Raw genomic sequence first — 15425 nt, 5'->3', positions numbered from 1 at the left:
TGTATCTTTTCAATCAATTTTTAGCAGTAATTTCTTTCCTGATTGTAAAACCTTGCCCCCTCTGACTCCAAATTCTGAACGCATGTTTTTACCTAAGACTATTTCGGTTGTCTATATCACTAGAGAGATTGACAAACACATTTACTTGTGGGCTTGACACGAATCAGTGGCTTGATAAGCACGTTTGTAGCGGTCTGAGACATTATCATTAGATTCCAGTGCACACTTTCCGTAGTAAAATATATGAATCCAATTTATTGTACGATCAGGGACAAGCCAAATAGCTCAATTTATATAGTGTGTCTAGACTTGTGCATATGGATAAATGCCATATATCAAAATGACAGCAAACAAATCACAGCAGACATTGTTTTACTAATATTCTCAAACCTGTGCTAATATACTATAGGAACAGTTCGATCAATTTCGAAAAAAAATACTTAGATTCTTTCACCGCTAACAACCGAGTGCGTCACAGTGTTATTTGACAATATTTATGTTGTTTTTTGTTCTCTTGTTTTTGTGAGTCAAGCTGAACCCTCGTTTGGTTTATGAACAAAAAATTTAATATGATCAGAAAACAATTTGGTGATCCTCCGTTATGTGCTGTTAAATTTAATCGTATTTACAAGCTATTAAATTGGTATGATTTATTCAAGAAATGCCCGACAAACAGTTTGTGGAGGCGTTGCATTTGTACGTCCCCATTTCAATGAGTGCTCGAAAATATAATATTACATAAAGTTATTGGATGCCAAATTATTTTGTTAGCATTTAGTTAGTAAAGTGATTGTTTGCTTTGATAGCATATTTTATCAAATTTGAGGATAACTACCAAATGTTATATATACTCAAAATGTTATCATAAATGTAAGTATGGCTTAACTTTATAAAAGTAATACTAGTATGTTTTTGTAAGAAGTCCTGAATATTTAAAGTGTTACGAAAATATCTACCAACTCAATATCAACCACAATGAGTTGAAGATATTTAATGATGCACTCTTACTCCCAAATAAGATTTCTGCGTATTCAACTATTAAATACACGGTTACAAAATTATCATCAATAATAAATATTTTCCATAAATGCATGACTTAGGAAGTTGTTAGGGGTTTATCACTGAAACAATATGTTTGTTAAACATGTGGATGTATTGATTTTGAATAGGAGTGCCACTTTAACATACTAAAGATAACAATATTGAAGGCAATGGACCCGAGAAAATAAAATTTGTAAATATTTCAATATTATAGATTTTGTTAAGAGAGTACATATTAAAGGGATGTATGTACAATGCATATACAAACGTAGTATATTCACAGGTCAAATTGATTTGACCAACGTTAACAACTTGTTGTTTTGTGAAAATGAAAATATTTCAATTTCCATTTGTAATAAGAACATTTCTAATGCAAAATGTCAGTATCTGTGTTCATTGTGTGCATCACTCGAACAGATAAGAGATTCATTTCAAACTTGACAGAAAAGACACTGCAGATCAAATCAGCGACGGTCTTACAACATGAAATACTGTTAAATCGGATTTGTCTCAAATAATCTCAACAGAAGTCCTGATAAAAACGAAAGAGAATACGTTATGTGGGTGCTTTTATTGTCTCTTCGAGTGAAAGCAGGTGTTATTTGTCACATATCTTTGCGCCCTTAGCGGGAAAGCAAAAAATAATATTACAGTTATCATATAAAGATATTAGCATCAATACCATAGGATTTTCTAAAAGAAAGTCACAGAAGTCAAAGACCTTGTCGATATGAATTACGCCAAATCATATAATAGGAAGACTATTATTATTAAACATGTAATAGTCACTAGGTATCTGTCGGAAATACCGCCTTTGAAAAACACTTTCAGATTTTTGTATTCCATTTGTTTTCCCTGACAAAAACTCGGTTGCCGTATAAGCAACCTCATCTAGCAATTTTCAATAGAATATTCCTTATGCCAGCTAAGGTAATCATAACGCAGGAATACGAACAAACAAAGTAATAATTCTTCCTATAGTATTACATATATCTGCCAGATTTAAACAGTAATGAATACTCGTTTGTTATCATCGTCTTTAGCCTTTTCAACCGGTCATAATTATAATAATGAGTACTTGTTATCTTACCATCATTTGTTTGTCGGTACGAATGGGCATCATTAAAAGTAAAGCTCTTTTTTACTTTTACCTTGCCATACTGTATTCCTGTATAATGTGTCATTAGAAAGAATGTCATACAAAAGAGCGATCAAAGTATTAAGGACTGGCGAAGTATAACTAAAGTTCATTGCTTAATAGAACTACTTTGATCCATATTAAAGATGCAAATGCAGCACAAGCAGTAAATAAATGTTCCACGATATAAAACCATAAAGACAATTTTGTTATACTAAAATCGCAAAATGATGAAGACGGCAAAAATATATGCTTGGAAAATAATATATGCTAGTGCAATTAATTGCACATGGTTACGGTTAAAGTTGGTTGTGTAAAAATCAAAATAGATATTTGCATCTCAGTCGGATGTTTTTCTTAGAACTATTAGAAAAACATGTGGTCACATTCTATATCCTTGCATTCTTAATTTGTTGTTTGTGTTTGCTGCAAGCAGGATCAGGTCAATTATGTCACAGCCTTCTTGATTGGCTCTGAAGGTCACGTGTTTGCAAGGTCAGCAGTCAGGATAAAGCAAAGTACCCATCGAAATTGATTAGAAGCAGTTTTGGAAGTAATTTTAGAAACAACTCAACATTTGAAGGATACTTATCTTTTCATAATCATGGTAATATGATGGCCACTTTTTGCTGTAAAATATGCAGTTGAAGAAATATTTCTCCATATTGAAAATTGCAATTGTTTTCCAAGTAAACCTTTACACAATATCAATAGAGATCGGCGCTTCCATGTGTAACATACATGTTCTATCATCTTTAACTGAAGATGCAAAGCCCGGTCTATAATTGTCAGAGTCAATTCCGATTTCATCGACTCTATGAATTGGTCAGCCGTAATTTGTTTCCTGCTTACAGCAAAAATTCACCCCCTATGACTCAAACCACTTAACACGGATTTTGTAGATTCAAGTCCTATAGTTTGCCTGTCAGATTTATAAACGGGCTTCGAACATAAAAACAGTGGCTTGTTTACATTTTTGTTCCAGTCTGAGACATGTTTATTAGAGTCGAATAAATATTTATTTCCATCGAAATGCATATAAAGCAAAACAAATTGAACATTCAGGGACACGCCAAGTACCACGTACAACGCATATAGATTATCTAAAAGTGTGTGTTTGCAGAAATAACATATAGCAACAATACTACGAGAGATCCAGAGACAATTGTACACTTATATTTAGTTTATACACATGCAATAACGTATGGTAAAATACATGTTATATCCTAACTAAAATGGGAATGTTTTGTTTAAAAAAAAAAACGCAATTAACTCATTTTCGTACATTTCTTGACATTGGTAGACTTTTATTCAAATGCCCGTGCGACAAAGCTTTAACGGACTTTATGAACGTTTTCTATCATTTAGTGAGACAAATTATATTATGTGCGTTCATCTTTGTATGGATCAAGCTATCAAATTCTTAATTCTAGACGAACACGATCCTCGTCTGGAAAATGAACAAAAACGCTCTAAAATATTTAGAAAGCAAATTGCTACACCTCCGCTTTGTGCCGTTTAATCAAAATACACATACAGGCAATGGAACTGGTAATACATACTCAAGAAAATGCACTAAAAATGAATTTAGAGTTGTATTTAGGTTTGCCCATATTAATCAAACACTTTTCAAGTTACATGACGTCAATGATGACAATTCCACGCTTTGTAATGTGTCGTAGTACTGTCAGAGGTTATCAAATCATCTATTTTACTACGTCACCGTACGATATTATATGCACTTGACAGTGTTTGATGTGTTTGTGCTGTCAATAACAGAATGTAAAACTTCGATATGCAATGTTCGAGCATAATAAAATATGTATCGAGCTTTATGACTAAAGGAGGAAAAACTCACAAAAAGCATATTCTACTGAATGTTAAGTAACTATAAGCATACCCTTTTTGTCCCCATCGAATAGCCGATTTTTGAGATCGTTCATTCAGTGTAATTTACACACCAAGTGATACTTCTCAGTTGTTTTTCTTCTCATTGTTTAGTAAATCGATATAATTCCGTATGCTGTACATGTGGCCAATATTAGCTAAGATAAACACGTTTAAAAGAGGTTTTATTCAACCTTCTTTTTATTTCTGAATACGAATATATAAAAATAAATATTTAGGCCATATCAGAGAGTGATGCTGAAAAAAAAGATCCCAGCTTAATATATTCCGTTGCCAAATATCTTGGTCACCTGTTTTTTGGTCTTCTTACTGTGAAATCATTAATGTTCGTGGGGCATTAATATGCGTGGTTTTCGTGGGTGGGTGATCCACGAATTCAAGATCCCACGAAATATAAACCATTTATTCGCCTTGTTACGTACATACTCTAGTATATTCTTTACAGAGGTCGCAGTATACAGTGTTAAAACCTGTCTCACTGTATAACTTACGATCATTATTCTGTTAATATATTATAACTGCCTTTAACAAATAATGAACCAAATCAATTATCTCCAAGTTTACAAGATGTGCGTGATGAGTGTCCATACTCGATTTTTTTATTCAATGAAATAATTAATCGATTATTAGTATATTGAAGGTTACTAAGCACCGAACGTGACAATATACGCACCTTTTCGGTGTTTTCACAGTTTGCAAAATTCTTAATTGGCATTCAATGGCTTCCCCTATCTGTATTTATGATCAGGGTACATCTTCTTTTATTACTTTATTCCCAATTAAATCGATAAGTTACATGGGTATATGCACTAATTGGCATGTCGTACCACATTAGCGAGTGTCATAAACCGAGTGGCGTAGAAGACGGAAATCACGGGCCAGCGCGTGGATATTATTCAGACGATCGCATCTTCGATTTTTTGATTTTTTTTTCAAAAATGAAAATCCACGAATTCAAGTACCCACGAAATTGTTTTTTTTCGGCAAACCACGAAATTTCATGCCCACGAACATTAATGATTTCACAGTATGTTCGACCCAGAAACACTTTTTACCGCAAGTATTTAACAGTTTTTGACTCGCAATCTTAACAGGTACAATATTGTAGTCTCCTAATCTTATTTTCAAAGTTTTACCGAAAACATATTTACAACGATATACGGATAAGTGGTAGTAAAGGGACATTTTGTATCAATCTGTTACCATATAGAAACAAAATGTGATTACCATATATACATTCCAACACAAAGGGATTTTAGAATTTAGGTTAAAACCCAACAAGTATGCGCCATTTAAATTTGATTTTTTTTTTTGTTGTTCTTGTTATTTTTATAGCAAAATATTTCACAAAGTGTTCTGATTTGTCATTAAAGAAGTTCAGATGCTGAAGGCTGTTGAAGCATGCAATGCTTTTATCCCTGATCCCCAACGGCAAATATAGAATATTTTTATATTAATTCTGGCAGTTTATTAACGCTCTCTCAATTAATATTTTAGTTAAAATATAACGGAAGTTACCGTGTATTGAAATATCCTTTATTAATGACGAGTCAAGGTGCTGTTGAACGCAATTTTCTTTATAAGTAATATCAGATCATGACACGCATGTTTTTGGATGATCTTGGTACACTGAATGGTTTCTTGATGCTTAGTTACCACTACATTTTCATAAAAACATGCTCGCCATCAAGAAGGAGGTTTAAGTAGGCATGCAATAAGTACTTTTTCTAGGTCAGGCACTCTTAAATATAAGAAGTAGTCGGAATTCCAATGTTTTTCCTTAGTAACAAGTATTTTTCTTCCCCCAAAGTCCACTTACGTGAACTGTGTGCTTATAGGATATTGTCCGTGTCATTATTGCGTGTTTTGTATTATAAAAATGTCCCTAGATAAAGTTTTGACATCAAAGTAACTACGTTAGCGGGTGACTGTCACGGATAACAAAAGAGGAATTCTAAATCATGCAATTTAAATGATATGAAGAAAGTTGTCAGTCAAACTTCAAGTTATCTATTAAAGAACTTCATATCGTCAACAAATAAAAAGACTTTGTTTCAGCTATAAAGGTTTTTCATCAGAAAAGTTAAGCGCGTGGTTACTAAACTCAATGAAACTTTGAAAACCTCAGCAAATCAGTCTAACAAAAAGTGAAAAGGCTGGAGGTTGTTATCATCATGTTCATATTTATGCGGAAAGCTAAAGAAACAAGCTGTTTAAATTATTTAAAATTTTGCAAGCGTTTCCTTATTGTACAACGTAATTATAATGTTTCTTTCCAAAAGATACATTGCAAATTATAGGGAATACCCTAATTTGATGCCAAATCTTAAATAATGGGCTTGTGTAAACGGTTACTCTTCAAAATTTCCAACCTTCGGTCCAAGATCGTTGTTCACGAAAGCCTGGGTTTCATTATACCGTCACTGTGCTTTCAGGAAATACACAAAGAAAACAGTTATGTACTATTGACTTGGGAGATCAATGATCAAAGCAAAGATATTCTCATTGTTTGACAGTTTAAACAATAATTTCAAAGGCATGCGGTATTTTGAAGCGTTTGTAGAAGTTTATTAGTACCAGCAGCAAACAGAACTATAGCAGCTGAAATATTATTCGTGTTCTAACCATCTTGATACGCAGTGATGTATTGTAATAGGATTGCAACAGTACATTACAGAATATATGATTTCTCTGCGAAAGCAGATTCCATCTCAGTAGTGCAGACTGATTGTAACAGAAAATTGAACACTTCACATTGCATTCCAAGCCGCACCGAGGGAGAAAATAGCTTTCAGGATTCACTTTTATTAAGCAATAGATCGACAGCAAAAGCTTCTTTTCTTTAAGTGTTTTCTGTCTTTTCTGATTGCCAACCGAAGTGTTGTTCTCCTGTCTTATAATTAACTTCCGATTTATAAAATACGAATATTCAGGATTCTCAAACAAAGTTATTTATTTTCTGGTGGGTCGTCGAATATATAGGTGAACGTTTGTTTTCTTTCCTAAGTATTTCAAGACGTGTTTTACAGCTGTGGTAATGTTTGTTTTCAGATTGACGAAGAATTTTCCTGCTTCATTTGCAGTGTTCCCTCAATCATAGATGTTTATTCGGTCTATGAAAACAGAACATCGTTTTGTCTAGAAGCTAGCTCTTAAGATATACGATAAAGTCATTCAAAGACAACTATCATACATAGCTCGCCTTAACAAGGTTTAAAAGTATGGCTTCGTTTAGTCTTATAATGAAAGTATCATTGTACAAACTAGGAGGAAAGAGACTATAAAAATATAAAAAAACAATAAGGAATATATAAATGTTGTGTAATAGTTTTAGAGATGTAAAATTGAAGTATCTTACAGCTCGAAAAACCTGATCTGCGACCGTCTTATAGTACCACAAATAATAATCTACTTCACTTTGTACTTGTCCAAATCGGCCTGCAAAAATCATAGAATAAAAGATAAAAGATTTAAAACCACAAACACTGCCATACAAATATTAAAATTATTAATGTCAACATATCCAATTAAAAATAGCACTCGTTCGCAAATTGCTGAAAATGAACTTGAGAAAATGCTATAACACCAGAATATTTTGAGAAATATAGAATTTGATACTAGAAGTCGGTTAAACCAATCAAAAGATAACTCATCGAGTCGTCTGACTAGAATTGTCATTAACTGCATATCAGAATTGATTCAATCAGCGTAATGAAATGTTGTCTGGAAGATATTAAAGATTGACATCAATACCTTAACATTTGCATTCCGGGACAACAATACTAATACCCCACAAGTACGATATAATTATGAAACAGACATCTATCAGACCATGCATTCCGAGATTATAGTAATGATATAATCTAATAATTGTAGCGTCTACTACAAAAAGAGCCTTTTACTAATAGAATCAAGGTACACGAATGACACCAATGTTATGGAATCCCATTTCCGCAATTAAATGTTTGCGAAATGTTGATCGATATTTATTGCATTAATATATTATAGATTCCAAACATCTGCGGTTCTGCAAAGTCGAACCTCCCAAACTAATTGAAAACATCACAGTGTCAAGGCAATGTCATCCTACAAATGTAAACAATAAAGGGCAACAACCAGATGTTTAGGTATGTTGTCCAGGATATCTCCTCTAGTTAATCCGTTGAGATGAGAAGCCTACCAATTACATTATATTCTCAGTTTGGAAGATGATTGCACTCTTTGTGTTGCTAAACTGGTTTCTAATAGGTAGAATATTAAAATAAATCACACCATAGTTGAAGCTTTCGTTTGCACTCGCATGATATTTATTTTTGTACATGGTGTTCTAACAAAACTCAAATAAAAATATGTGGTAAGGATGTTTTAAGGATGATTATCGTATTTTGTAACGACGTTATAATAATTCCAAGAAAAATGAATGCCCAATGGATCATTACATAAAAGAGCATCACATATATCGTATTATTTTGAATTGTTCTGTCAAATAGCTGAATTGTCTTGCCCAAGTGAGTGGTATATAAACTCTTTGTGTCACCAGCTAAATGAGTCAACAGTGCAAAAAATCAAATAAGTCCAAAAGGATCATTTAACGCTAGGTTATAAACGAATTATCATAAAACAAAGGATTAAGGTAAGGGTTTGATAATTCTGCAAATAACGTACAAAAGACAAAGTTAACAGAGAATGTATCAAACTATGTATGTCCTTATATCGAGAGCCATTTGTTTGCCGAGTATTACCATGAAACAAGGTAACGACGCACAATGCAGACATTTACCGACAATGTATACAAATGTTAAAATGGTAAATTATAATTATCAACATAATTACATAATAGTGTTGTTGTTGTTTTTTATAACAGCCTAACTTTCCCAAAGCTTCTGGAGGAGTGACTTGTTTAAAACAATATGGTTAAGATGCATTTCCAACGAATACCTTGCATTTGCAAATGTCACTGGTTGAACAAAGACTCATTCCAAACTTGACAGAAAAGCTACTTGCTATAAATTCATTGATGGTGACACAACAGGGAACTTCTTTTCGGATTGGATTTGTCTCTTCTAGTGAAGGCCCGTTTAATACATCACATTTCTCTCGTGTCATCGGGAAACAGAGTTGCGATTTAGATTAAAGTTGTTATATAAAATCAATTAAAATCAATATCATGGGAGTTGTAAAATTGAAATAACGGCGCTCAAACAGCTTGTGTTATGGAGAAGGCGCTAATGTGACATGTTTACATTGTTTGATGACGTAAATTATCATAATGTTTGAACGTACATTGACTTGCGTTGTTTCGATGTTTAATCTTGCATGTGATAACAAAAAGAAAAGTCATCACGATTCCAAACAGAAAGAGTTAAATTACTAAATATCTTATCACTCTGCAACGAGTTTCAGATGCGATTTTAATCTAATGAGAATCTTTGCAAATTTCAAAAGCATACTGTAATCCGACTGAGATAAAGCTTTATAAAGATCCTGCATGTAATAGTTTCATTTTTCGCATTTTACACCGCGTTGTTTCACATAGATAGTTGAGCTTTTGATTCAAAGCAATGCACACGCGATTACAACTTTCCGGAAGTAGATATACTTTTAATGATGTTCTGACAACAATGCGGGTGTAAAGCAGGGTATGTCGACATGCGTTCTATCCGGTATCCAAGCCATATGTTACCTATCGGTAAGCAATCTCGCAAACTGCACCTCTTAGATAGTGGGTGTTTTTAATGACAATCATACACGGTAAAGGTGAATATTCACACATGGTAATATAACGGCAAGTAGTTGTCTTATTGTATACAGCATGGATAGAAACGCTGATGTTATTTGGCTATAATGAGAAAGCTAATAAACCATTGCTAAATAAACTTGATACGGCTGACAAAATGTCAAATTTCAATTGTGTCCTCTTAAATTGCCAATCAGAAGTTGTACTTATGATTAGAACCCGTACATTTTAGCGTCAATAAACTCTCCAACTGTGAAGTCTTCTGATTGTGACCACATAAGTACTAATAAACAACTTGAATGTTAGCTAAGTATAAAAGTATCTCTCATTGTTCGCACATTGGGTAAGCACAGTCTTCATGTATATTTTAATGCACTGGACAAAACGTCTATGTAGTACTCAGATTGCAGTTGCAATGTTTGAATCGTCCTGCAGTTCATTAAACTGTTATAAACAGATACTATTTTATTATATCATAAGAACATGAACACGATAATTTAACCATCATGGATATGTTCAAGTTCATTATAACACATGACGCGGACTTTGAAGAGAAACATTTAAATCATCTACGTTGCCAGGGAGATTTACAAAGTTAACACTTTGTAGGCTTGAATCATACAGTCAGTGGTAGGATTGTAACTTTTTCCGATCTGAAACATTATCGTTTGGTACGAGTACACACTTTTCTCCATAGTAAAGACTATGTATTCAACCTAAGGAACCTTGAGGGACAGACCAAATAGCGCAACCAATATGTTTTAGCGAGAATTGTGCACTTGTACAAATGCCTAATAGCAAGACAACTGCAAAATTGTCATAGCAGTCATTGGTAGACTGATATTTAAAAACCGTGATATCAGACCAGTTCGATGTTATCGAAAACACTTTACACATACATTCTTCCGACGCTAAAAACGAATTGCATTAACATTTACTATCATTTAGTGAGACTATTTATATGATGTGCAATTTGTTTATGATTTAGGCAACTGAATACTTAATTTTACACTTCCAGTAAATTATGTAAAATTGTACTGAGACAGAAGAAAGTATTTCGAAGATAATTGCACGCTTTTGGTGGCTTAATTGTTTTCGTGTGCGTAAAACGAATATACAATTGAGAATTATTCGATAGTTGATTCACTAATGATATTTTTCGATTGCAGACAAGTGATTTGTATATTCATCCATAATATCCAGAGACAGCTTAAATAAGATGCCAAAAGCTAGTGTTTCGATACAAATTTGGGTTATCGCTAAATAACTGATCATTCAATCCTTTGTCAAGTGTTATTGTTTGATACTATCAAAAACGTTATGGCTTTCATAAAAGCAATAGTGCACCTGTTTAGCATTGTAAATAGTTCAACGGACATTTTAGAAATTCGCGTTTTGGCAAAAGTAAAACTAAAAGTCCTCTGGAGCATTAGTTTATGTTACTCTACCCGGTTAACCATAGTTCCTTCTGGTTTGGAGACGATATTATACTTTGTTTTTGCCCCTATACTTATAATCATATTATTATTCACAGACATATTTGAAATCGTTCGGGCTAAAAAATAATTACTCTTCCCTTGTTACACTTTATGACATAGGACAGCTTGATAAAATTATCCTGTGATTTAATTTGAGTTCTGTGAATTGTAGGCAGAGATTGCCTTTAATTCCGTACCCATTTCTTTTTCCTTAAATATATTCATATATCTTATTTGGCATTTTCGCTGCTTTATAAAAACCGAGCGAGAAAGTAATGTATTTTCAATTCGAATAGTTTTCTATTAAATTTATATACTATACGCCTGTTTGAAATATCAAATGTAATTATGTTATCATCAATATTATTTTTTCATGATCATTCTGTTCATAGAACATAGCTATATAATTCTTAATTAAAGAATATTACTAAAATCTAGCGGCATTGCCTGCATTAATATATCTCTATGAACAGTCAAACCGACTCTAATTTTTTTTTTTTAATTTTGATACATTTGGACTTCAAAAGGCTCACTCTTCTATATTATATTTCAAATATGTATTCATTAGGCATTTTGAGAAGACTAAATGCAAAAATCACACAAATGCAAATTATGCCGCAAACCATCGTAATATTTTAAGTTTTATTAATTAAAGTGAATACTTAAATCTGACCATGCTTATCCTTGATGAAGATACAAAATCCAGTACTAAGTCCTGTTCTGTGTTTGTTTAAAGACAAAAACGACACCGTCTTTTACTGATTCGTTTAAATAAAAAATTAAGGTAGTTTTTAATTCATGTTAAAAATGCGTTTAATTCAAATGTTATTATTTGTAGATATCATTTGACTATAACATAAATTCATTCCATTCTTACTCAAAAAATGAAAACTTTATGGAAAAACCTTCTAGCCTTAAAATAAACCAAGAAATTGTTTAAAGGAAATTGTTCAAATCTTAAGGCCTCACGACAGGAAATAGCAATTTTAGTTCGATGAGAAGTGGTTTATTTGCCCGGTCCTGCATGCGAAAAATTCAGTTCAAAATTTCGTTTGATGATGTGTCTTTCATATCAAATGACAGTTAGATAAAAACAAATATGTAACCTATTCAATGTGCGAACAAGCCCTGATGATGTCCAAGATAAAATCGATCAATTTACAAGCTCAGTCAAACATGAAGGTCCGCATGAAAAAAACACAGGATAAATATGTCGATTAATGTTTCAGAAGTATGCTAGATTTAATGTGCATTACCATTATCATACTTAAAGTAGTTATGAAGTATTTTACCCAAAACATTCATCAAATGATCATATGGTCTTAATAAACTTCATAGGCGAAAGAAATACCTAATATTCTACAGTCAAGAAGTTGTAACAATCTTGAACGACAAACCATGAGTGCAAAAGCGAGGAGAATATAAAGTCAGATAGAGATTGGTTGTATATATCAGTATAGCACTTGCGTTTAGATGTGCAAAACAAGGTTGGTTGTAACTGTTGAAAAGCAACTCCGGAAACAATTCATTTATTAGAATTAAAAAAATGAAAACAAATTATGGTCTTAGATTGCATTATATTGAGTAGAATTACGATTTATCATGATATTGGAACTTTTTTGTCATCATTTGTTTTCATATTAACTTCTCTTACATGTTTTAAGTATGGGCCAAAAAAACTGAATAAAACAAAATCCGTGTGCTTTTACATAGTTTGGTGAAGAAACGACAAAAAGTCGACCAGGAATCAAAAGAGGTCAAAGTGAAATCTAAGTGAAATATATAATCTCATAATTGAACGCGAGCAATACAAAGAGGAAGATATGTGAAACATACCATATCTTAATACGGATAATCCAAAGAGGAAGAATTGTGACTCACAGCTGCCTTTAGTCATATGTTAGTCATGTGTTAGTCATGTGTTAGTCATGTGTTAGTCATGTGTTGACGCATTTACAATAGGAACAGGAATCATGCAAATCATTGAAAAGTATACTAGAGTGTTGCTGCTGTTACCGCCAGTAAATGTATGAAAACAGTGTAAATAAGTGCTTAACGAGAAACATTAACATGTCAATTTAATATCAGAGTACGTGTCAAATCTAAACCGTAAACATACTAACAGTCGAAACATGTTGGCTCGAACTCCCAGGAACCGGCGTAAAAATTGTTCGAGAAATTCGAGTTAAGCGAGAATGCTTACATACATTAAAAAATCGGTCGATTAAATTCAGAGAAAATTGAGCAAGCGAGTTAAAGCAAACAGGATTCGACTGTATGACGTAAAATAAGAGTAAGTAGAATGAAGAAGTGAATATAATATTTTTTCGGCGTTGTTAACAGATGTGATGCCTTGCAATTATCATTAATTTAACGATGATTTGGCGATAAAGCCCAAGGTGTTCATATATGAAAAGTAAAAACAAAACTGTGAATATACACATCGGTTTATACGGGCTTGAAGTTTAGCACATTTGGACGAAAGTCTTTGTATGGTATTTAAAGGGAGTACTTCCTTTATGTGACGGAGTTATAGCAATCTTTTGTTTTGGCACCATTGAACCATACAACTTGATGCCTTGTCATTCGTTTCTCATATGGGCGGGGTTATACCTGAACAAAGGACACCATTTTTGGACTAGGGCACTTGTGGCCTAGTTCATAGCCGTAATCACGATGTCTGCATTTTCAAGCTGAATCTGGGGGTTCACTGACGTAATGTATTCATACGCTGTATTTTGATTGGATTGCCGTTAGCAAATTTGAATAATCAAAGTAGTACCAGAACTGATTACAATGAAAACATCCAATAAAAATAGTTCTCCTAACAAGACAAGCTAATTGTATGTTCTTTTAATGAAGCACAAGAAATGGGTACGTAGCGAGTGAGTTAATCGGGTTAACTACATGAATGTTCTTGCATACTGTCAGATTAAATGCAATAAGAATATGAACATATTGGAAAAGTACGCATCGACATTTTCCGTTCAAAGCTCTTGATTAATAGACTGGTAGCCGCTTTCTCTTTTATCCGAAAAGAGACCAGTATCAGCTAACCACGGTGCCCGTCTCGCATTCGATCTGTCTTGTGGGTACGTAAAACGAATCAAGCTTGCGGTCTAAGTAGTAAACAACCAAGATATTTGTTGTTGTTGTTTTTAAAAAGTATTGTTATCCTTTGTATAGAATGTTGGTATTAATTTATTAACAGGGCTGTTCTCTTTTTCGACATAATTTGCATGTTGCCGTGACATTTTCTTTTTAAATACAAAGTTTATTTTTTAACTAATCATTGCATGTCACTCAGCACTTTTTTAAACACAGCATGATTTTTGGTATTGATTGTTTAAATACTATTAATGTAAAATAAAAAACCATATGCCGCGTACCTGTATAACGTTATAACTTGTGTTCTTGAGGAAAAGTAAATTCGGGTACCAGTCTACTGTATTGACTCATTCACTCTGATCAGAGCGGTCGAATGATTCACACATGTACATGTTATCACTACTTCCGGATGCTGATGATGTGAATTTTATACGTGTTATATTGAAGAAATTTATCAGTAAAGTCGCCATTGAATGATTACCACCATCAAACGGATTTATTGTCATCTTACCGTGGATAGCATGTTTAATTTGACACGTAGAATTTCAAGCAATACAAGTTCGTTTGATAAAATGATGTGATTTCAATTTTGCAAAATGGAGATAAAGAAATATCAAATATGCGCATACTTATTTATAAAGTTTCATTTTAAATGAAGCCAAATGTATGAATATGTGCATAGCATCTGGCTTATGAATATGATGAGTGTTTACCTATGTACATAGAAATGTCTTGGAGCCATGCTCAGTGTAAGTACATTTTGTTCAATGACTTTGTGTGATAAACCATCGCCATTTGCCTGCTCACTTTTGATTTCTACTCTTATTATGCACCAGTCAATTGTTACCACCCCCTCGGGGTATACTAGGGAAAAGGGCAGAGTTTTCACCTTTCAGCGGTGTCCTCGCAGTGCCTGATGATTGCGGTGGTTTTGTCTTCCAGCAAAATATAGCGGGGAATTACCCTTACCTAAGATTCTTGGGTTGCGAGGTTATTTGGCAGGGATTTTACAACC

This window comes from Mya arenaria, chromosome 6, assembly GCF_026914265.1.
Source record: "Mya arenaria isolate MELC-2E11 chromosome 6, ASM2691426v1".
Taxonomy (NCBI): domain Eukaryota; kingdom Metazoa; phylum Mollusca; class Bivalvia; order Myida; family Myidae; genus Mya; species Mya arenaria.
This window is presented reverse-complemented; position numbering follows the sequence as displayed.